Raw genomic sequence first — 22,295 nt, forward strand, 5'->3', positions numbered from 1 at the left:
TTTTGAGGGTAGGGGTGAAACAGAATAGTTTTATTGCTTTGCCAGGCAAAGGGGGCCCCAAGGGCTAATGGCTTTAAGACTCTGTGAGCCTTTCTTCCAGTATTAACACTGTTAACTTCTAATAAACATAATGGGAGCGTGGGTCACTCTATGCAGAATCTATAAGTTGCCTTGGGATAAAAGTCACCCAGATGTTTTTGAATATGCTGATAATCTTTTCACTGATTGTGTAAGAAGCCACTCCAACTTGATCATCAGATATTATTATAAAGAACAAGGGGTTACAAAGAGGCCTATCACACTGTAGCTTTTATGTATCCTACCATCTTCTAGAATTTTCAGCGTAAAATTAATGAGAACACAGAGTACTCAAGGTTTTTTTGTTTTAAATATATTTTATAGAGCAGTTTTAGATTCACAGCAAAAGCAATGTGGTATTTTAACTTTAAAATTCTACTTATACAAAAATAACTTCATTGAGATATTATACACACATAAAATTTACCTTGTAAACTTGTACCATTCTTTGTTTTTCAGTATATTCATGGAGTTGTGTAACCATCACCACTCTAAGTTCAGAATTAAGATTTACTTTTAAATGATGAAATTAAAATGCTATTTAAAAAATTTAAAGAAAAGGAGAAAAATATCCTTCAGACTCTCCCTTCTAACCAAATTCTTGTCATTCTTGGTGCATTTTGTTTTAGATTTTTTAGACATTGAGATATTTTTATGACTAATGATGAGAGTGTTCTATGTCATTATTTAAAAATTTGAGAGTAGATGGCTTTGTCTCTTTAAGCTGCTCCCAGTGTGATGAAGTGTCCTGTGATTCTTACTGTGGTGTGTGGACATGAAATTATTCAACTGAAAAAATAACTTCATGGCTGTGTATCCTGTGGTGTGATGCTGTTTCTCTTGGTATTTGAGCATTTCCAGCGCACTGTTAAGCTTTAGACTTTTGATCACTAATAGTGAATGGGTGTTTTTTATTCCTTTGTTCTATGGTATGAAAACATTAGAAGCTGGAATGTCCTTAGATGATGGTGTCTTGTTAAACTCAGGGCAGATTTGGTATTGGGTATTGTAAAGGAGTGATTTCAGCATCAAAGAGAGGACTGGACAGTAAGTATGTAAGAGTGAACAATAGGAAAAAGACAGTAAAACATTCATAAACAGTGGATTTAAACACGTTTACAGAAGTTACAGAAATGGCCAAAAATATGTGAAAAGGTGCTCTGGGGTTATGAATGAAAACCTTTTTTCTGGAATCAGATTAAGAACAATTGAAAAAAAATGGGTAACTATAAATGGAAAGGAAGTACTTATACTATGAGAGTATAATCATTCAACCTTTTAAGAGGCTAATTTGATAGCATTTATTAAGATTTAGAATAACTCATCTTTAATTGGAAAATAGCACTCTTAAGAATTTTGCAGAAGTAATATCACTGTATATAAAAATACATGTATATAGTGTTCACTGAAGCCATAATTCAAAAACAGGAAATTGGAAAGAACCTGTTACTTGGCAATAGGAAAATTGGCTAAATAAATTATGGTTCAGATAGCCAATAAAAAGGACAAGGTACATATATATGTATTGACCAGTGCAGATGTGTATGTGAAAAAGTAGAAATATGATAATCCCTCTTTTATTTTTTAAAAGGTGTGATTGTAGGTAAGTCTGTTTATGTGTAGGAAAACAGGGATGGGGGATTATTTTACTTTTTGTTTTGTATGCTTTTTTTTCAATTGATTGGATTATGAGTGATTTTTACTTTCTTGCCCATGTTTACTTTCTTCCCCTTTACCACCCCATGTTTCTCAAATCCAGAATTTGGAAAATTAACTGACATTCTTATAAGGCTCTTGCAAAGAATGCAATAATTTGAACCAAGCTGTCAAAATATTGCCAAGTAGAATTCCTTAAGGAACCAGCTTTAATGAATAGCTAAAGAAAGTGAAAGTGAAGTCGCTCAGTTGTGTCCAACTCTTTGCGACCCCATGGACTGTAGCCTACCAGGCTCCTCCGTCCATGGGATTCTCCAGGCAAGAGTACTGGAGTGGGTTGCCATTTCCTTCTCCAGGGGATCTTCCCAACCCAGGGATCGAACCCCGGTCTCCTGCATTCCAGGCAGATGCTTTAACCTCTGAGCCAACAGGGAAGCCTTAATGAATAGCTAACTGATTTCTAATTAGGATATTAGCAGTTTATATGGAAAAAGATGTTTCTAAAGTAGGTGGAAATAGTTTTCACTTAGGTTAAATCTTTTGAAGTAGTTTTTATTTTTCTAATCATAAAAGTAAAATGTCATTAGAAAACACTTTGAAAAAATTTTTTAAAAGATAATAAAAATTACCTGTAATTCTTTCACCTAGAGATAATAATAGGCTAAGTCTTAAAACCTCATCTGTGCCATCAATTTGAAAGTTCAAAAATATTTTATTTTCACAGTGAGAGTATGCTTCACCTTAATCAGCTTGTCTAATTGCTGAATTAGAGGGGGGATCCATACAATCTTATTGAAGTTTCCTGAAATGTTTCCTATAGAAAATTAGCTTTGGTAATGTTCCACGTTATAAACAGAGTTAAAAGAGAAGGGTAGAAATGATGAAAGGTGAAAAAGAAGGGAGCTTGAAAGATAGACAAGTGTGATAAGCAAATCCTATAGTTTCACGTAATTAAAGAAGGGAGTAGAAGTGTCTGTGATCAAACCAGCCAGGAAAGAAATTTCCCTTTGTTTCTCCCCTGCTGCTGCTGGTGCTGGCAGACAACCAACAATCACTGAGGAGCTAGTGAGAAGGGAAAGGACCGTCAGTGAGGACTGCTTGCATTATTTGGTGCGTGCGTGTGTGCTCAGTTGTGTCCAACTCCTGCAACGCCATGGACTGTAGCCCTCCAGGCTCCTCTGTCCATGGGATCATCCTGGCAAGAGAAGTGCAGTGGGTTGCCGTTTCCTCCTCCAGGAGATCTTCCCAATCCAGGGATCGAACCTGTGTCCCCTGCATCTCCTGCATGGGCAGGCAGCTACTTCACCACTACGCCACCTGGGAAGCCCTGTTTATTTGGTACCTGGAGGGTAATCGTCTGAGGGCCTCGAATCCTCAGGATATACTCATACTTGTTGGGGGAGAGACTGGATAACAGAGTTAACCACCCTAAGCTTCTCACCCCCGGTACTACTCCTGAGGTCTCCTCTTTGTCACGACAGACCCCGATCCCTCCCTGATAATTAGTCCATACATCACAGGCAGGTCTGGTCAGTGGCTTCTTGCAGTCCCTTCTTCCCATCACTCCCAAGGCCAGAATCATGTGTTGTGCTGTGCTACCAGAGGCTAGAGCCTTGAGTTCTTTCTAACTCCTCAGCACTTTTACTAGGCCATCCTCACCTTAAGGATGGCCCATAAATTTTGTTGTCCAATGCAAAACAAAAACGTGGGCCCCTTGTTCAAAAATTAAGAATTTTATGTCAAAGCATTAGAACAAATGGGGGCCTTTTGGAACTGCAGGGTGCAGCCCCACGAGGCTGGCTCTGCTCACCTTAGCCCCATCTCCTGAACAGAGGTCTCCTATTACCGAGAGAGGGCACATAGATAGTACCCCCATTCTGGCTCCTTTCCTTTTCTGAGTTCATTTTAGTACTTACTATCCACATCTTTTTTGGGGTGTTAGTTCTAAACGGTCTTGTAGATCTTCATAGAACCGTTCAACTTCAGCTTCTTCAGTGTTACTGGTTGGGGCATAGACTTGGATTACTGTGATATTGAGTGGTTTGCCTTGGAAACGAACAGAGATCATTCTGTCGTTTTTGAGATTGCATCCAAGTACTGCATTTCAGACTCTCTTGTTGACCATGATGCCTATTTCAACAATAGATTTCAGGAATCCATTTCTTCTAAGGGATTCCTGCCCACAGTAGTAGATATAATGGTCATCTGAGTTAAATTCACCCATTCCAGTCCATTTTAGTTCACTGATTCCTAGAATGTCGACGTTCACTCTTGCCATCTCCTGTTTGACCACTTCCAATTTGCCTTGATTCATGGACGTAACATTCCAGGTTCCTATGCAATATTGCTCTTTACAGCATCAGACCTTGCTTCTATCACCAGTCACATCCACAGCTGGGTATTGTTTTTGCTTTGGCTCTATCTCTCCATTCTTTCTGGAGTTATTTCTCCACTGATCTTTGGTAGCATATTGGGCACCTACCGACCTGGGGAGTTCCTCTTTCAGTATCCTATTATTTTGCTTTTTCATACTGTTGATGGGATTCCAAATAGGAAAAGGAGTACGTCAAGGCTGTATATTGTCACCCTGCTTATTCAACTTATATACAGAGTACATCATGAGAAACGCTGGACTGGAAGAAACACAAGCTGGAATCAAGATTGCTGGGAGAAATGTCAATAATCTCACATATGCAGATGACACCACCCTTATGGCAGAGAGTGAAGAGGAGCTAAAGAGCCTCTTGATCAAGATGAAAGAGGAGAGTGAAAAAGTTGGCTTAAAGCTCAACATTCAGAAAATGAAAATCATAGTATCTGGTCCCATCACTTCATGGGAAATAGATGGGGAAACAGTAGAAACAGTGTCAGACTTTATTTTAGGGGGCTCCAAAATCACTGCAGATGGTGACTGCAGCCATGAAATTAAAAGACGCTTACTCCTTGGAAGAAAAGTTATGACCAACCTAGATAGTATATTCAAAAGCAGAGACATTACTTTGCCGACTAAGGTCCGTCTAGTCAAGGCTGTGGTTTTTCCTGTGGTCATGTATGGACTGTGAAGAAGGCTGAGCGTCAAAGAATTGATGCTTTTGAACTGTGGTGTTGGAGAAGACTCTTGAGAGTCCTTTGGACTGCAAGGAGATCCAACCAGTCCATTCTGAAGGAAATCAGCCCTGGGATTTCTTTGGAAGGAATGATGCTAAAGCTGAAACTCCAGTACTTTGGCCACCTCATGCAAAGAGTTGACTCATTGGAAAAGACTCTGATGCTGGGAGGCATTGGGGGCAGGAGGAGAAGGGGACAACCGAGGATGAGATGGCTGGATGGCATCACGGACTCGATGGACATGAGTCTGAGTGAACTCTGGGAGATGGTGATGGACAGGGAGGCCTGGCGTGCTGTGATTCATGGGGTCGCAAAGAGTCGGACACGACTGAGCGACTGAACTGATGGGGTTCTTAAGGCAAGAATACTGAAGTGGTTTGCCATTCCCTTCTCCAGTGGACCACATTCTGTCAGACCTCTCCACCATGACCCACCCATCTTGGATGGCCCCACACGGCATGGCTTAGTTTCATTGAGTTAGACAAGGCTGTGGTCTTAGTGTGATTAGACTGACTAGTTTTCTGTGATTATGGTTTCAGTGTGTCTGCCCTCTGATGCCCTCTTGCAACACCTACCATCTTACTTGGGTTTCTCTTACCTTGGACGTGGAGTTTTGCCAAGAGAACTGGTCATAGCAAACACCCTCTTCCAACAACACAAGAGAAGACTCTACGCATGGACATCACCAGATGGTCAACACCAAAATCAGATTGATTATATTCTTTGCAGCCAAAGATGGAGAAGCTCTATATAATCAGCAAAAACAAGACCGGGAGCTGACTGTGGCTCAGATCATGAGCTCCTTATTGCCAAAGTCAGACTTAAATTGAAGAAAGTAGGGAAAACCACTAGACCATTCAGGTATGACCTAAATCAAATCCCTTATGATTATACAGTGGAAGTGAGAAATAGATTTAAGGGACTAGATCTGATAGACAGAGTGCCTGATGAACTATGGACGGAGGTTCGTGACGTTGTACAGGAGACAGGGATCAAGACCATGTGCATGGAAAGGAAATGCAAAAAAGCAAAATGGCTCTCTGGGGAGGCTTTAGAAATAGCTGTGAAAAGAAAAGAAGCCAGAAGCAAAGGAGAAAAGGAAAGATATAGCATCTGAATGCAGAGTTCCAAAGAATAGCAAGAAGAGATAAGAAAGCCTTCTTCAGTGATCAATGCAAAGAAATAGAGGAAAACAACAGAATGGGAAAGACTAGAGATCTCTTCAAGAAAATCAGAGATACCAAAGGAACATTTCATGCAAAGATAGGCTCAATAAAGGACAGAAATGGTGTGGATCTAACAGAAGCAGAAGATATTAAGAAGAGGTGGCAAAAGTACACAGAAGAACTGTACAAAAAAGATCTTCACAACCAAGATAATCACGATGGTGTGATCACTCATCTAGAACCAGACATCCTGGAATGTGAAGTCAAGTGGGCCTTAGAAAGCATTACTAGAAACAAAGCTAGTGGAGGTGATGGAATTCCAGTTGAGCTATTTCAAATCCTGAAAGATGATGCTGTGAAAGTGCTGCACTCAATATGCCAGCAAATTTGGAAAACTCAGCAGTGGCCACAGGACTGGAAAAGGTGTTTTCATTCCAATCCCAAAGAAAGGCAGAGCCAAAAGATGCTCAAACTACCGCACAATTGTATTCATCTCACATGCTAGTAAAGTAATGCTCAAAATTCTCCAAGCAAGACTTCAGCAATATGTGAACCATGAACTTCCTTGCTGTTCAAGCTGGTTTTAGAAAAGGCAGAGGAACCAGAGATCAAATTGCCAACATCCGCTGGATCATGGAAAAACCAAGAGAGTTCCAGAAAAACATCTATTTCTGCTTTCTTGACTATGCCAAAGCCTTTGACTGTGTGGATCACAAGAAACTGTGGAAAATTCTGAAAGAGATGGGAATACCAGACCACCTGACCTGCCTCTTGAGAAATCTGTATGCAGGTCAGGAAGCAACAGTTAGAACTGGACATGGAACAACAGACTGGTTTCAAATAGGAAAATGAGTACGTCAAGGCTGTATATTGTCACTCTGCTTATTTAGCTTCTATGCAGAGTACATCATGAGAAACGCTGGGCTGGAAGAAGCACAAGCTGGAATCAAGATTGCTGAGATAAATATCAATAACCTCAGATATGCAGATGACACCACCCTTATGGCAGAAAGTGAAGAGGAACTAAAAAGCCTCTTGATGAAAGTGAAAGAGGAGAGTGAAAAAGTTGGCTTAAAGCTGAACATTCAGAAAATGAAGATCATGGCATCTGGTCTCATCACTTCATGGCAAATAGATGGAGAAACAGTGGAAACAGTGTCAGACTTTATTTTTGGTGGGGCTCCAAAATCACTGCAGATGGTGATTGCAGCCATGAAATTAAAAGACGCTTACTCGTTGGAAGGAAAGTTATGACCAAACTAGATAGCATATTCAAAAGCAGAGACATTACTTTGCCAACAAAGATCCGTCTAATCAAGGCTATGGTTTTTCCTGTGGTCATGTATGGATGTGAGAGTTGGACTGTGAAGAAAGCTGAGTGCCAAAGAATTGATGCTTTTGAACTGTGGTGTTGGAGAAGACTCTTGAGAGTCCCTTGGACTGCAAGGAGATCCAACCAGTCCATTCTGAAGATCAACCCTGGGATTTCTTTGGAAGGAATGATGCTGAAGCTGAAACTCCAATACTTTGACCACCTCATGCGAAGAGTTGACTCATTGGCAAAGACTCTGATGCTGGGAGGGACTGGGAGCAGGAGGAAAAGGGGATGACAGAGGAATGGCTGGATGGTATCACCGACTCGATGGATGTGAGTTTGAGTGAACTCCAGGAGTTGGTGAAGGACAGAGAGGACTGGCGTGCTGTGATTCATGGGGTCACAAAGCATCGGACACAAGTGAGTAACTGAACTGAACTCAACTGATCTACATGGGGCTATGGGTGTGCTGATCCTTGGGACAAACCTGTTCTTTGAGAAGAACAGGTATTGTGGGGGAGGAAAAACATTCTTTTTCCTACTGCCCTCTTTTGATTCTCCATCTGGGACCCTGTAGATTGTACTAACAAGGACATATTAACAAGGGGAAAAGAAACAAACATTTATTAACGTCTGCAAAACACTTACACATGGGCATACCCAGAGATGGATAGTTCCAAATAATGGTTAGGGCTTGGGCTTATATAGCATCTTAGCAAGGGAACAGTACGTTTTTAGAGAAGTGATGAGACAAAGGACTTTGAGTTTCTAGGGGCAGTAAATTGATAGAAAGCAAATATGTGGTTAACTAATGGATAACGAGAAAGAACTAGTTAGTAAGAGTTGTTATGTAGAATCTTCTGGAGCCATCTCTGGGTGGACACAGGTCTAAAGTCTCTGGAGGTTACCCTTGTTCTTCATGGTAGAGAGTTAGAGGGAGGACACCTTTGTAAATTTATGTTCTGCTTTAGGCAAATAGAGGGGCTTCCCTGGTGGCCTAGATGGTAAAGAATTTGCTTGCCATGTTTGAGTCCCAGATTCGATCCCTGGGTTGGGAAGATCCCCTGGAGGAGGGCATGGCAACCCGCTCCAGTATTCTTGCCTAGAGAGGCCCACGGACAGAAGAGCCTGGGGTTTCGAAGAGTCGGACATGATTGAGAGACTAACACTTTCACTTTCAGCAAATAGGAGGAAGACAGAGAGCTTTCCTTCTATCTGCTTCTTCTCAGTTGCCTTCAGCTCAATATAATCCTTATGGTGAAGTGGCATACATTGGGGTGGCATTTTCTGCTGCCTTGTAGTGTCCTTCCTGGGCAGATGGAATGCCATCTGACAGCTTGAGTATATTTCAAAAAAGACTGCCCTTCCTGCAGCCACAACCCTGTCCTGGGGCACCTAGCTCAGCATTCGGTGAGTAGGGTGCAAGCTGGATTTCATTCACCTCCAGCATGCTTGACTGGACATCCTCATGCAGGGAACAGCCTGCAAAATCCTATACAACCATTTGCTGCTGCTGCTAAGTCACTTCAGTCGTGTCCGACTCTGTGTGACCCCATAGACGGCAGCCCACCAGGCTCCCCTGTCCCTGGGATTCTCCAGGCAAGAACACTGGGGTGGGTTGCCATTTCCTTCTCCAATGCATAAAAGAGAAAAGTGAAAGTGAAGTCACTCAGTCGTGTCCGACTTGCGCAGGGCTAAATGTCCTTTCTCCCTAATTGTTCCTGTGTGCTTGCGTGCTCAGTTGTGTTCCACTCTGTGCGATCCCATGGACTGCAGCCCTCTAGGCTCCTCTGTCTGTGGGATTTCCCAGACAAGAATACTGGAGTGAATTGCCATTTCCTCCTCCAAGAAATCTTCCTGACCCAAGGGTCGAACTCATGCCTCCTGTGTCTCCGGCATTGGCAGGAGCATTCTTTACCACTAGCACCACCTGGGAAGCCCCACGTAAAGATCCAAATCCCCTGACTTGAGTACTTAGGCTTCTTGGATTTGTACTCTAGGATATAACTCTTTGCCCTTTTTGCTAGTTGGTTTTGCTCACTTATTTTCAAAATTCTTTTTCTTACGAATAAAAGTCATCCATTATTGGGATCCATCTACTACGGGTAGGCAAACAGGTCCATTAGACTCTTCCTGTTCTAAGTTGGAGGGGTTAGCCTCCAACTCCTAAGATAGTATATGTTTAAACAAAGAAAAGAAATGAATGAAATCTAAAAAGAGAAAGATGAATTGTTACACTCTCTATAGTATTTTATAATTTATGGCTAGATTTGCTCGAGAGTAAGCTGGGGAAGGGTGAGGACTGAGGTGAGAGAAGAGAAGAACAAATGTTCTTCTCATGTTCTTGAGAGGGTTGGGTTTTTAAAATTTTTTATTTATTATTTATTTAGCTGTACCAGCTCTTAGTTGCAGCATGTATGAGCTTTAGTTGTGCAGAAATTGTAGTTTGGCATGTGAACTCTTAGTTGCAACATGTAGGATCTAGTTCCCTGACCAGGTATGGGACCTGGGGCCCCTACGTTGGGAGTATGGAGTCTTAATCACTGGGCCATCATGAAAGTCCCTTGAGAGGGTTTTTTAAAACTTGATTTTGACATGTTAAAAGGATGTTAGTTTCCCTTCGTTTTCCCACCCACCAAAAATAAATAATGCATATACCAGAGTTATAGAAGTTGGGATCTATTTATATTGGCCTTTTAAAACCCTGCCTATGTTCCTCCCATGAATTCATAATAGAGCAGCAGAAGGGCTGTGCTGAGTTACTACCAGACCATCCAGCCTGGTATTCAGATTGTAGTCATACCCAGGAATGGGACAGGGGAAAATCATCCAAAACACACTAAGCCCCCATGAACTTTTCTAAGCATTTTTATAACCTGTGTAAACATTATGACTTCCGGACGCTGTGTATGTGTGTGTGTGTGAGCATGTGTGTGTGTGAGCATGCATGTGTGAATGTGTTGAAGAGAGGACTGGAAAGTAAAACTCTGGTACTCATTAAATAAAATAAAGTAAAAAAAATTAAAATACTATATTTGCTTGCTTGGATCCTCAGATCTATTTCTGATTTGTTTGCCATTTCTGATGGCAGAAATTCAGGCTCTATGATTTTGGAACAGATTTTGGTACTCCTGTGGCTTGGTATTATACTTATGAACTTAGAGATATTGTATATGAACAGATTTATAAACAAAGATTTGCCAGCAAAGATCTGTCTAGTCAAAGCTATGGTTTTTCTAGCAGTCATGTGTGGATGTGAGAGTTGGACTGTAAAGAAAGCTGAGTGCTGAAGCATTGATGCTTTTGAACTGTGGTGTTGGAGAAGACTCTTGAGAGTCCCTTGGACTGCAAGGAGATCCAACCAGTCAATCCTAAAGGAAATCAGTCCTGAATATTCATTAGAAGGACTGATGTTGAAGCTGAAACTCCAATACTTTGGCTACCTGATGCGAAGAACTGACTCGTTGGAAAAGACCTTGATGCTGGGAAAGATGGAAGGCAGGAGGAGAAGGGGACAACAAAGGATGAGATGGTTGAATGGCATCACCAACTCTATGGACATGAGTTTGAGTAGGCTCTGGGAGTGAGTGATGGACAGGGAAGCCTGACATGCTGCAGTCCATGGGGTCGCAAACAGTCAGACACGACTGAGCGACTGAACTGACTGATAAACAGAAATGTATAATATGTGAGCATAGGTTCTTGCTCGTCTTTTCTCTAGGCAAATTCAGAATTTATAGGAATATGCTCTTCCTGCCATAAAAGTTTGTAAGGCAGACTAGAAGAATATTTTCTTTGATTTTTATTTGAAAGCAGAACTTCTTTTTACTCTTCCATATTGTTTTGTTTTCTGATAAAGAAATTGGATCACTAGGTTAGTGTGAATTGATATGTGCTTATTCTACCAGTTAGGATGTGAACTTGACCCTGAAGACCAAGACACTGAATAACAGAGATATGATGGGAACGTATTTCTTTCTCTTGTAACAGCTCAGGGGTAGGTGGCCCTGGACAGTATGGTGGCCCTGCTCCATAAGGACATCTGGGACCTAAATTCCCTCTCCCTTGTTACTTGGCCATCCTTAGTGTGTGTTCCTCACCAAGGTGGTCCAAGATCGTTTCCCGCCATGTGTACTTACTTGGCACCAGCGTAGAGGAAGGGGAGGAAAACGGCATGTGCCTTCCTTTTAGCACACACCCTGGGAGTTTTCCTACATCCCATCAGCCATACCTTAGCCATAAACTTCATAGTGGATGGCTAGACACTTCACTGAAAATCGTGGAGTTTGACCTTGTTGAAGAAAGGGAGAGTAGAAACTGGGGGGCAGCTACAGCTGTCAGCCTCCATCTCACTCATCTCTGAGATCATTCTGCCCATCACGTATTAAAACCAGAGCTCTAAATGTTATGTGACATAATTAGCTCATTAAGAAGTTAGACATAAAATCTGAGATGAATTGCAAATGGTTTCCATATCGGCAGTCAATTTTGATCATATGCCAGTGGCTGCCTGTGGCATGTTAAGAACTGTGGTTCTGTATTTGTGCTGAACAGGAAAATAATTACATGATCAATAAGTAAGAAGTTATTCTCCTATCCTGGGCCTAAGATAGGATGATACGGTCATATGTTTGCTATCATCATCTTAATTTAGAGAAGAACTCTTGTAAAGTCATAGATTCTTTTGTCAGTAGCACTGTTAGAGATATTTTCTCTTTTCCCCAGTGAGTCATTTCACTGCCACCAAGCAAGCATTTAAGTTGGAGGATGGGGCTGGGGTTTTATATGTAATGGAAATACCACTGACTAGTGGAAAAGCAGGGTCTGTTGAGTGACTGGTTGAAATAAAATTTTAAAACACAGAAGAAAACCCGAAGGTACTAAGAAAGGCCACCATTGTGTGATAATATTCAGAAAAGAGTGAGAAACAGATTGGTAAGAATCAGTTAACTTTCTCCTTGCTCTGAACTTGTTTATATGACTGAGTTTGTAGTTTTCAAATTCCGTGTGTGTACTGCCTTGTTCTGCTTTATCTATGTGTCTTCTCTCAACTAACCATGAGGTCCTGAGAAACAAGTCTACATGCAAGTTCTTACAGAGAGAGGGAGAGATATTTGTTCGTTGCAGGATTGAAACCATGCACAGCGTTCTAGTTTGCAGTGCTTCTGTGTATTCAAGGAGTTTGCTCACTGCATAAGCATTACTACCTCTGTTTGTCTTCCGGATGCTGAGGTTGATGGTGACTAAGTGAATTGTACCATTCCTCCCTGTGGTTCTGAATGCGTTATTGATTAGTAGCAGAATTGACTAGCATAAATGGCAGCTGAGGGTTTTCTTCCTCTCTTCTACCTTGTGCTGTTGTGGCAGAAGTGAAAGGCAATTTTCAAGGCTCTGCAAGCTGCATGATAAATAATTGTTGGATAAGTTAATATCCTCCTCTAGATGAGCACAAAGCAAGGGGTCAGGTCCGGCTGCCCTGATTGTGATTTCCCTGTGCAGCCCACTGGTGGGAGTCGGTTACCATTTGGTTCAGGTCCTAGCTCCTCCCTTACTTGTCTGTAACTGGGGGTGAGTCATGGCAACCTTGCTGCCTTCCTTTTTCCAATTGTGAAAGAGAGATGCCTTTGCCACCAGATGTCTTAGATTGCCTCCGACTCCCCGAAGCCCCTCTGGAAGCAGGAAGCATTGTTGTCGCAGTAAATGGGCTGTTGGCATGATAACCGCCTCCTCTTCCCCTCTCCCCTCGCCCAGATTTCCTGCTGAGGTAAGGACTGTGGAATGGGTTTGTGTGTTTCTCTTCAGCTTTCAGTTCCTTTTGTGTATGTCTGGCCTTGTAAATGTAGTGAATAAATACTATAATTATAACCCTTTTTGACAGCTCTGTAATTTAATTGTAATTCACTCTGAGCATCTTTTAAAGACAATGATGTGTATTGAAGATGCAGCTGTTCCTATCTCATCTGCTAAACTGACAGGAATCATTGGAATCATTGTCCCAGCAACTGTGGAAACTTCCAATCTATTCAAGGCCAAATATAGGAATATACTGTGTGTGTGAGTGTGTGTGTGTGTGTGTGTGTGAGTGAGACCACTTTCTGTACTCTAGTTTGGCAAAAGTAGCTGTGTGATATTTACAGAGAAGTATTAGTTAAAATTTGCCTTTGCATAAATATGTGAATTACATACTATAAAGTAGAAAAACCCTTGGATTTATTTTGTGAATAAACTGAGCGGTATACCTCTGTTAACATTCCTCTACCAACCTGAAGTTGTTTCCTGCCAGCATTGGCAGATGGTCATTGGAAAACTTGTTGTTTTTAATCACTCACTCATGTCCAACTGTTTGTGACCCCTTGAACTGCAGCACACCAGGCTTCCCTGTCCTTCACTATTTCCCAGAGTTTGCTCAGACTCATATCCATGGAATCGATGATGCCATCCAGCCGTCTCATCCTCTCTTGTCCCCTTCTCTTCCTGCCCTCAATCATTCCCAGCATCAAGGTCTTTTCCAATGAGTCAGCTCTTCACATCAGGTGGCCAAAGTATTGGAGCTTCAGATTCAGTGTCAGTCCTTCCAATGAATGTTCAGGCTTGATTTCCTACTGAGTGACTGAACAACAACCTACTGTTTGGCCAAGTAGTTGCAGTGGAGCCTGCCTGCCTTTTGACTTTCATTGCCCTGAATACAATTTATGAATACAAGATGTTGTGAAAGAATTGATGATATCAGATTGTCTCAGCATCTTCTCACTGGTAGGGGAATTAAAGATGAGTTCCTCCAATTAAAGCCGAATAACATGGGTCTTTCCCCAACCCTAGTTCTCTTCTTGCCCACCACTTCTACTTCCTGTTACAGAGGTATTTGAATATAATTCAGGAAGATGTTTTTAGTATCAGGAGACTCCTTCATTTGAAGATTCTGGTGGGCTTGATCACAGTTTGTTATGAAACAGAAATTTGAATATAATATTTAAGATTAAGGAAATAAAATGGAACAGATGAAGATAGCTTGATGCGATAGAAATAATGGTCATCTGGGTATTAGGAGACCAGATTATGGTCAAGATTCTGCAGTTAGCTAATGTGACCTTGGAGGAGCAAATTCACCTGTTTACTGACTGTATACTGTGGGCCTTAGGTCATTAGATGACTTTCCAGCTCAAGTCCTGAGATTTCAGGGGGCCACTGCTGCATAAGTAAATGCAGGTAGATAGTAATGATTTCGATCAGTGCCCAAACGTGGTGCTTGGCAAGACCTTAAAAGGTGTTGTTAGAGATTCCACATCATTTGTGAAGCAGATAAATGATTATCAGGTGCACTGAGGCTTACCCTGCAAGGAGGTAAAATAAGGAAATGAACTGGGGAAATTCGGTTGTAAGAAATATGAGAAAGGAGATCAAAGGATTCTATTTGAGTGAAAGCTTTCAGAAGCCCTCCCTTGGCTGTGGTTGGCAGACACCTGTCAGAACGGCCTCCTCAACTCTAGCAGCCACACCTGTGTCTTTATTACCACTCAGGTGTATTTCTGAAGCCAAATATTTACTTTCTCCGAATCTCAAATATCCTGAACATGCTAGAGAAAAGTACTCAGATTGCAGGCTTTCTTTGGTTTCTAGGAGATTAGCTCAGGAGTCTCGATAGGACAACTTGTGATTTCTACTCTGCTCTTGTGACCAGTTTTTGGCTCTCATCCAGACGAGCTCTTTGGACTTCACTCTGCTCCCTGAGAAATGAGACAGTGGGGTTTTAGTTTTTGTGCCTAAGGGAAACTTGCCTTTCTTTGAAGGAGTGCATTGTCTGCCGGAGCCTGTTGGAGGAGGGACCCAAGCCTCACTTCAGTTCTTAGTATGCTGTATGAATAATACAGGATGTTGATTTCAAGACCGTCTGCAGTGAGGATAGGCTAATAAATTCATTTTGGTGGCCTAGTCATTTTTTTTTTTTTGCAAGCGTGGGTTTTGATTTTTTTTTTAAATTTTGTTCTTTGAGCTTACGACCCTTGAAGGAGTTGGATTGCCTGTAAGGCATGATTATTCATTTATTAAATACTGACTAGAAGAAACAATAATTACGGCATGCTGTGACACATGCTGTATTAGAGGTTTGAACAAAGGACTCTGTGAGCCTAGTGAAAGGGGGAAATTAGTGGAAGGGGAACTCCTGCTTGGAGAAAGGGAAGGCAGGCTTCTTAAAGGATGTAGCATTTTAGCTGGGTCTCAAAGGTGAATAGAAAGTAAATAATACCCAGAAGGAAAGGCAGATGGGTAACCATGACCATGAAAAATGTGCTTGATGTGTTCAGAATCTAGTCAGTAATCCAGTGTGCTTCTGTTGAGGGTCTGTAGTGAGGAGGCATGGGGCAGACCTCTGGAAAGGGAGTAGGTTAAGGCTAGATTATGAAAGATGTCAATGTTGTGCCATGCTTGGGAGCTGAACTTGATCCTATAGGGTAAGAGAGATACTGAAAGTTTTTAAACATGATCAGATCCACATTTTAGAGGATCATTCTGACAGCCACATGTGGTATGGACTGGAAGGCCCAAAATCAGTCAGGAAAATGAATTTGGAAACTATTGCAATACCTCATTGAGAAAAGCAAGGCATAGTCCCTTGGTTCAGATGTTTATTTTTTCTTGTCTGCTATTAACTGCTACAAGGGCTTCTACTCGGGAATTTTTATCATGATCATTACATGGTTAAGAGCTGAGGCTTTTTCTTTTTTCTTTTTTTTTAAGTTCATTGGGTTTTTAATTTCTTTTAATTTTAAAATAGGTAATGAATTTACATATGTCGAAAACACCAAAGTTTAAAAACTATAAAGTGAATTCTTCTTCCCATCCCATTTCTCATGTCATTTTCTCCCTCCCCAAGGTATCACTGTTTTTAGTTTTATATGACTCTCTCTAGAGATTTTTTAATGTATATACAAGAAGATTCTACTCTATATTCTTTTATACCTTGTAACAAATATGGTTGCCACGCGCACGATTCTTCCTGTTTTCACTGGCGTTTTTCCCCATGAATGTCCTGGAGAGTCTCCCACAGTCTGGCTTTGCTGATTGCATCCCTGCAGTGGAGTTTACATGTTCCTCTGTCCTCTGTGTTTTTTTGTAAATTAGTAGTTTGATCAAAGTGCTATCAGATTTAGATTAGATTTTTTTCCCAAGACTGTTTCATAGGTGGTGTGTTCTTCCAACAGAGGCAGACAATACCAGGTTGTCTCTTTTCTTGTTGTTTTTACTGTTTCATTTTTTAATATTTTAATCTTCGCCCCATTTGGAGTTTAAGTGACTAGTGTGTGTATGGTTCCAGCTTTATCCTTTTCCAGTTGGCTATCCAGTAATTCCAACAACATTTACAGAATAAGCTATCTTTCTCCTCTGATTTAAGATGCCACGTGTATTATATATTGAATTCCCAAATGTATGTGGGTCTATTTTATGAGTTTCTGTTCTGTTCTGTTGATCTATGTATTCATGCAATCTTTTTGTTTTTTAAAGTTTTTTTTTTCCCAATGTGGACCATGTTAAAAGACTTTATTAAATTTGTCACAATACTGCTTCTGTTTTATGCTCCAGTTTTTTGAACAAGGCGGGTGGGATCTTAGCTCCCCATCCAAAGGGCAAACCTATACCCTTTGTATTGGAAGGTGAAGTCTTAACTACTGGACCTCCAAGGAAGTCCCCATGCAGTCATTTCATACTGTCTTAATTATTCTTGTTGTTGTTCAGTTGCTAAGTCATGTCCTCATGGACTGTAGCATGCCAAACTCCTCTGTCCTCCACTGTCTCCCAGAGTTTGCTCAAATTCATATTCATTAAGTCATTGACGCTATCTAACCATCTCATCCTCTGCCACCCCCTTCTCCTTTTGCCTTCAATCTTTCCCAGCATCAGGGTCTTTTCCAGTGAGTCAGCTCTTTGCATCAGGTGGCCAAAGTATTGTAGTTTCAGCTTCAGCATCAGTCCTTCCAGTGAATATTCAGGGTTGATTTCCTTCAGGATTGACTGGTTTGATCTCCTTGCAGTTGGAGAGACTCTCAAGAATCTTCCCAGCACCACAATATGAAAGAATTAATTCTTTGGTGCTCAGCCTTCCTTATAGGCCAGCTCTCATATCCATACATGACTACTGGAAAAACCAGGGTCCAAGTGATGTTTCTGCTTTACAATACACTGTCTAGGTTTGTCATAGCTTTCCTTCCAAGAAGCAAGCATCTTTTAATTTCATGGCTGCAGTCACCATCTGCAGTGACTTGGGAGCCCAAGAAAATAAAATCTGTCACTGCTTCTACTTTTTCCTCTTCTACGTGCCATGAAGTGATGGGACCAGATGCCATGATCTTATAGTTTCTTGAGTGTTGAGTTTCAAGCCAGCTTTTCACTCCCCTCTTTTACCCTCATCAAGAGGCTGTTTAGTGTTAGTTCCTCTATACTTTCTGCTGTTAGAGTGGTGTCATCTGCATATTTGAGGTTGTTGATATTTCTCCAGCAATCTTGATTCCTGCTTGTGATTAATCCCAGCCTGGTATTTCGCATGCTGTCCTCTGCATACTTAATTATTGAAGGTCTATGCTGCTGCTGCTGCTAAGTTGCTTCAGTTGTGTCCGACTCTGTGCGACCCCAGAGATGGCAGCCCACCAGGCTCCCTCATCCCTGGGATTCTCCAGGCAAGAACACCAGAGTGGGTCGCCATTGCCTTCTCTAATGCATGAAAGTGAAAAGGGAAATTGAAGTCGCTCAGTCGTGTCCAACTCCTAGCAACCCATGGACTGCAGCCTACCAGGCTCCTCCGTCCATGGGATTTTCCAGGCAAGAACACTGGAGTGGGTTTGCATTGCCTTCTCCGATTGAAGGTCTATAAAGCATCTTATTGTCTGGTAGAGCTAGTTTCCCCTTGTTAGTCTTCTTTCTCAGAGCATTACTCATTATTCTTTCTTAATGGGATTGCCTTTGACTTGTAGGTTAAGTTTAGGAGAATGGTATCTTCATGATGTCAGGTTTTCTTGCCCATGAGCATGGTATGCCTTTCCGTTTGATCACTTTGGCCCTTGGAAACGTCTTGACATTTTCTTTTTTCAATCCCTTCACATCCTTATTAAATTTATTTTGTTGTTTTGACTGTCATTATAATTGTCATTATTATATCTGCTCTGTGTTCTCATTGATCCTTACTCCATCAGACTTAGAAATTCTCTTCTGTTTTAGTAGTTTTCGGTTGCTTTTCTTCGGTTTTTCATCATATCATCTGTAAATAATGTGATTTAACTTATTCTACTCCAGTCTTTTATTTATCCAACTCCTTTCTGTTGTGTTGGCTAAGCCTTTCACTTATTTAGCTGCTAGTGCTGTTTCACTACAAATTTGCTTTGGATTAAATCCCTCTTTTCCAGCACTACCTGGCAGCAGGTGACACAACTGCCTCCTTTGCCTGGAGCTGGGTGCCAGGTCTCATCAACTGGTATCAGATCTAGGGAGAGTTGGGTGTCAGAGGATGCAAGCACTAGACCGTGTCTCTCCGTCTAAACAGTAGGCTCTTCACACCCTTATTTTTTTTTTTTTTTAAGGGAAATAGGTAAATAGCTCTTCATTTGTGATCTCTCAACATTGTAATTTTTTCAGTAGACCTCTTGATTGAATCTTCCCCTTCTATGCTAGATTGTCTTTTCTTCTGCCTCCATTTCTCTCTGCCTGTGTGTGTGTGCTAAGTTGCTTCAGTTTGTGTCTGACTCTTTGCAGCCCTATCAGCTGTAGCCTGCCAAGCTCCTCTGTCCATGGGGATTCTCTAGACAAGAATACTGGAGTGGGTTGCCATGCCCTTCTCCAGGGGATCTTCCTGACCCAGGGATTGAACCCATGTCTCTTACGTCTCCTGCATTGCAGGCAGATTCTTTACCACTAGCGCAATATGGGATGCCCATTCCCTCTGCTTCCCTGGACCCTTTTCTTCTTACCTCTCTTTTATTTCTCTCTTCTATTTTCCTTTTTCCCCAGTTCCCCGTTATTCTCTGTATTATATTTGATTTTTGAGTCTTGGGATAGTTAAATTCTTCTTATAAAGAAAAAATCTTATACTTAGATTTAGCATGCTTTATTGGGTACCAATATTTAGGACTTTTATCTTTGTCACTGTGAAGCTGAGGCAGGATGACAGGTTAGAGCCTCAGGAGCCTCGTGTTGGAGACTCCCTAATGTCTCTTGGATCTTTAGGAACTGATTCAAGATTGTTGTAAAATGATTCTTTGAGATATTACTGTGTATTACAGAGAAACCTCCATTTTTTGAGATAAAATCTATTCTTGGAAATGCATCTTAAAGCTCTTGTTGTGAGTTAAAATCCTGACTATGAAAAGCGAGTGTTCTGACTGCTCCTGAAGTTTCTCAGTATCCAGGTAGACGTGGGTGTTTAAGGAACAGCACGTCAGCCTTGCTGCTGGGCTACTCTCACTGTGTACTTGGTTTCAGTGTCGGGTCCCTACCCTGGAGCCCTCCTGGCACTCTGGCTCCCCTAAGACTGACATTCTGCCTTATCCTCTAACCCCAGTCACTGCAGTGATAGTGTCCTCCTACAACATTAGGCACTTTTATTGAAACAAAACCAAGATAATCAACTTTTGTTGCTGAGTGCCCATCCTGTGCTAGACATTGGTACATGTCCGTGAATCAAAGCATATCGTACCTGCCTTTGTTGCCAAAGTGCTGTGCTGTGTGTGGATTTCCAATGGAGAAACAGCTCACACACAATTTTAAGAATCCACAGTAAGACTTTATTAAACCTGTACCCTGATGCTTCTTTGTTAATACAAATGCCACCTCCTGGTCATTATTATAAACTTCAGTTCTAAAAGAATGGTATGCTGTTTTCTAAATAAAGAGAAGCTTGCCCTTTCATAAACTCAGCTAGGGAAAGGCATGTGCCAGAAATCAGGAGCTCCTTTTCACTCCATTGCCTCCTTGGATATCTCTGCTGTGCGCTTTCTCTCCAGCTGTGTTATTCCCTCTCTCCAGTACTCAGTTCCTTTACTGATGGAGAAACAAGAGACAGGATAAAACTTGGAGCCAATGTAGTAATAAAAATTAATATAGCAATGAAAATATTTCTTGGACAACAAAGAAAGTCATGCCCTCGTGTTTGCCCCTGCACTGTGGGGCTTACTGCTTATTATTTCTTTGTGTCTTTTATCTTCCTTTTAAAGCTTGAAAATAGTCCACTTCCCTTCCCATCTGTTCACCACATTAATTGCTCTGGGCTGTAGGAGTTTCTTCAATATAGGTCTTCTTCCTGCTGTTGATTTTAAGTCCATTATATAACCCCAGCTGATTTATTGTTTAACTTCTTAATCTTCCTCTTATTGGTGTTGGGAAATGTCCTTGGTGCCACTGAACAGATTAGGTTTGGAGACTGAAATGGTCCCTAGTTTCTTTATAAACAGCATGTGTAAACTTTTTGTATATGTTTCACCTTGGGTGGTGATCTGGCCTTTTCCAATTGAATAGCAAGTGTATATCAATTGTTTGATTAGAAAGGATATTCTGAGTACTGCCGTCTGTCTGTGCTGGCCTGGATGGGAGACATGGAGATGTAAGACATTGCTTCTATAATTGGAGAGTGTAGAGTCCACTTGAAATGCAATCTAAAGTCGCTCAGTTGTGTCCAACTCTTTGTCACCTCAGGGACTATGCGGTCTATGAAATTCTCCGTGCCAGAATACTGGAGTGGGTAGCCTTTCCCTTCTCCAGGGGATCTTCCCAACCCAGGGGTCAAAACCAGGTCTTCATGTTGCAGGCGAATTCTTTACCAACTTGAGCCACCAGGGAAGCCCAAGAATACTGGAGTGGGTAGCCTATCCCTTCTCCAGTGGATCTTCCCAACCTAGGAATTGATCCAGGGTTTCTTGCATTGGAGGAAGATTCTTTATCAGCTGAGCTACCAGGGAACTCCCAAGTCAAAATATCTACAGCTATCTTGTTTTATGGCCTTGATTTGGCTTTATTTATTTATTTTTTTCCTCTAGAAAATGAATGGATTGAATTGAAGACGCTTAGGACCATCTACCTTAGAGAGCTAAGCAAGTGGGCTCTGGTTCCCAAGGCTTCTACCAAATGCTCCAAGTCCCTCACTTTTATGTATTAGCTTTCCATATAAAATGTTTTTTTAAAAAAAGGCTTGAAGAGCTAAAAGTATTTGAAAATACCTCTTCTAATTGTGATTTTTTTGTGTGAATCCAAGACTTTGCAACAAAATATAAGAACATTTAAGAAGCATATGCTAAGTATGTGACATAGAATTCTCTATTAATCATTCCGCTTTCACTAGTTTCCTTGCAGATTGGAGAATATTGTAGCTTTGAACACCATACTGTCTTCAGTTAGGTATGCTGTGGACTCAGATCAAAACTTATGTGAAATTTTATATGGCTGGTAGTCCTAGGAAATATAAAAAAGTAGAAAAAAACTGTTAATAGATCTTCCACTTAATAAAGACAATTATTCTTAGGTTGCTGACTTATTTTTCTTCCAGGTTGTTTTCCTGTATACCATGATATTTTAACATAGTTCTGAATATATAATATATATATATACACACAAGCACACGGTTTTATATTCTGTGTGTATACATATATATACACACACACACACTGTTTTATATTCTGGCTTTTTATTTAATCTTATAGCAGAAATGTTTTCCTGAGGGCTATGAGGCAAAAGTCGGAAAAAAATAATGCCTGGCTAACAGGATGTGCTCAACAAATAGCAACTAATCAAATTACTTGTTAATTCCAAGCAAATCTGAAAGTTCTATTTCTGCCTATTCTGTGATATTAAAAGCTCCTGTTGCCTATTTCTAAAACTGAATGTACACACACTGTAGGATCCACCAACTCCAGTCCTAAGTGAATATTGAATAGGAATGCATACATATATTAACTAGAAGATATGTTTTAGAATGTCGTAGGAGCAATGCTAATAAT

At 41.1% G+C, this 22,295-nt stretch overlaps 1 protein-coding gene across 3 annotated transcripts in view; it reads left to right on the forward strand.

Annotated features, from left to right (window-relative positions):
* Positions 1 to 22,295, forward strand: part of CRACD (capping protein inhibiting regulator of actin dynamics) — a 134,317-nt gene that overhangs the window by 21,891 nt on the left and 90,131 nt on the right. The window contains exon 1 of one of the 3 annotated variants that reach the window (XM_040238254.1): positions 12,913 to 13,087. The exons of the other annotated variants lie outside the window; for them this stretch is intronic. The gene's annotated coding sequence lies outside the window, so the exon portion shown is untranslated. Of the gene's footprint in view, positions 1 to 12,912; positions 13,088 to 22,295 lie in introns of those variants that run through there. 3 annotated transcript variants of the gene reach the window in all.

Source organism: Oryx dammah, unplaced genomic scaffold, assembly GCF_014754425.2.
Source record: "Oryx dammah isolate SB20612 unplaced genomic scaffold, SCBI_Odam_1.1 HiC_scaffold_3, whole genome shotgun sequence".
In the NCBI taxonomy this organism is placed as follows: Eukaryota; Metazoa; Chordata; class Mammalia; order Artiodactyla; family Bovidae; genus Oryx; species Oryx dammah.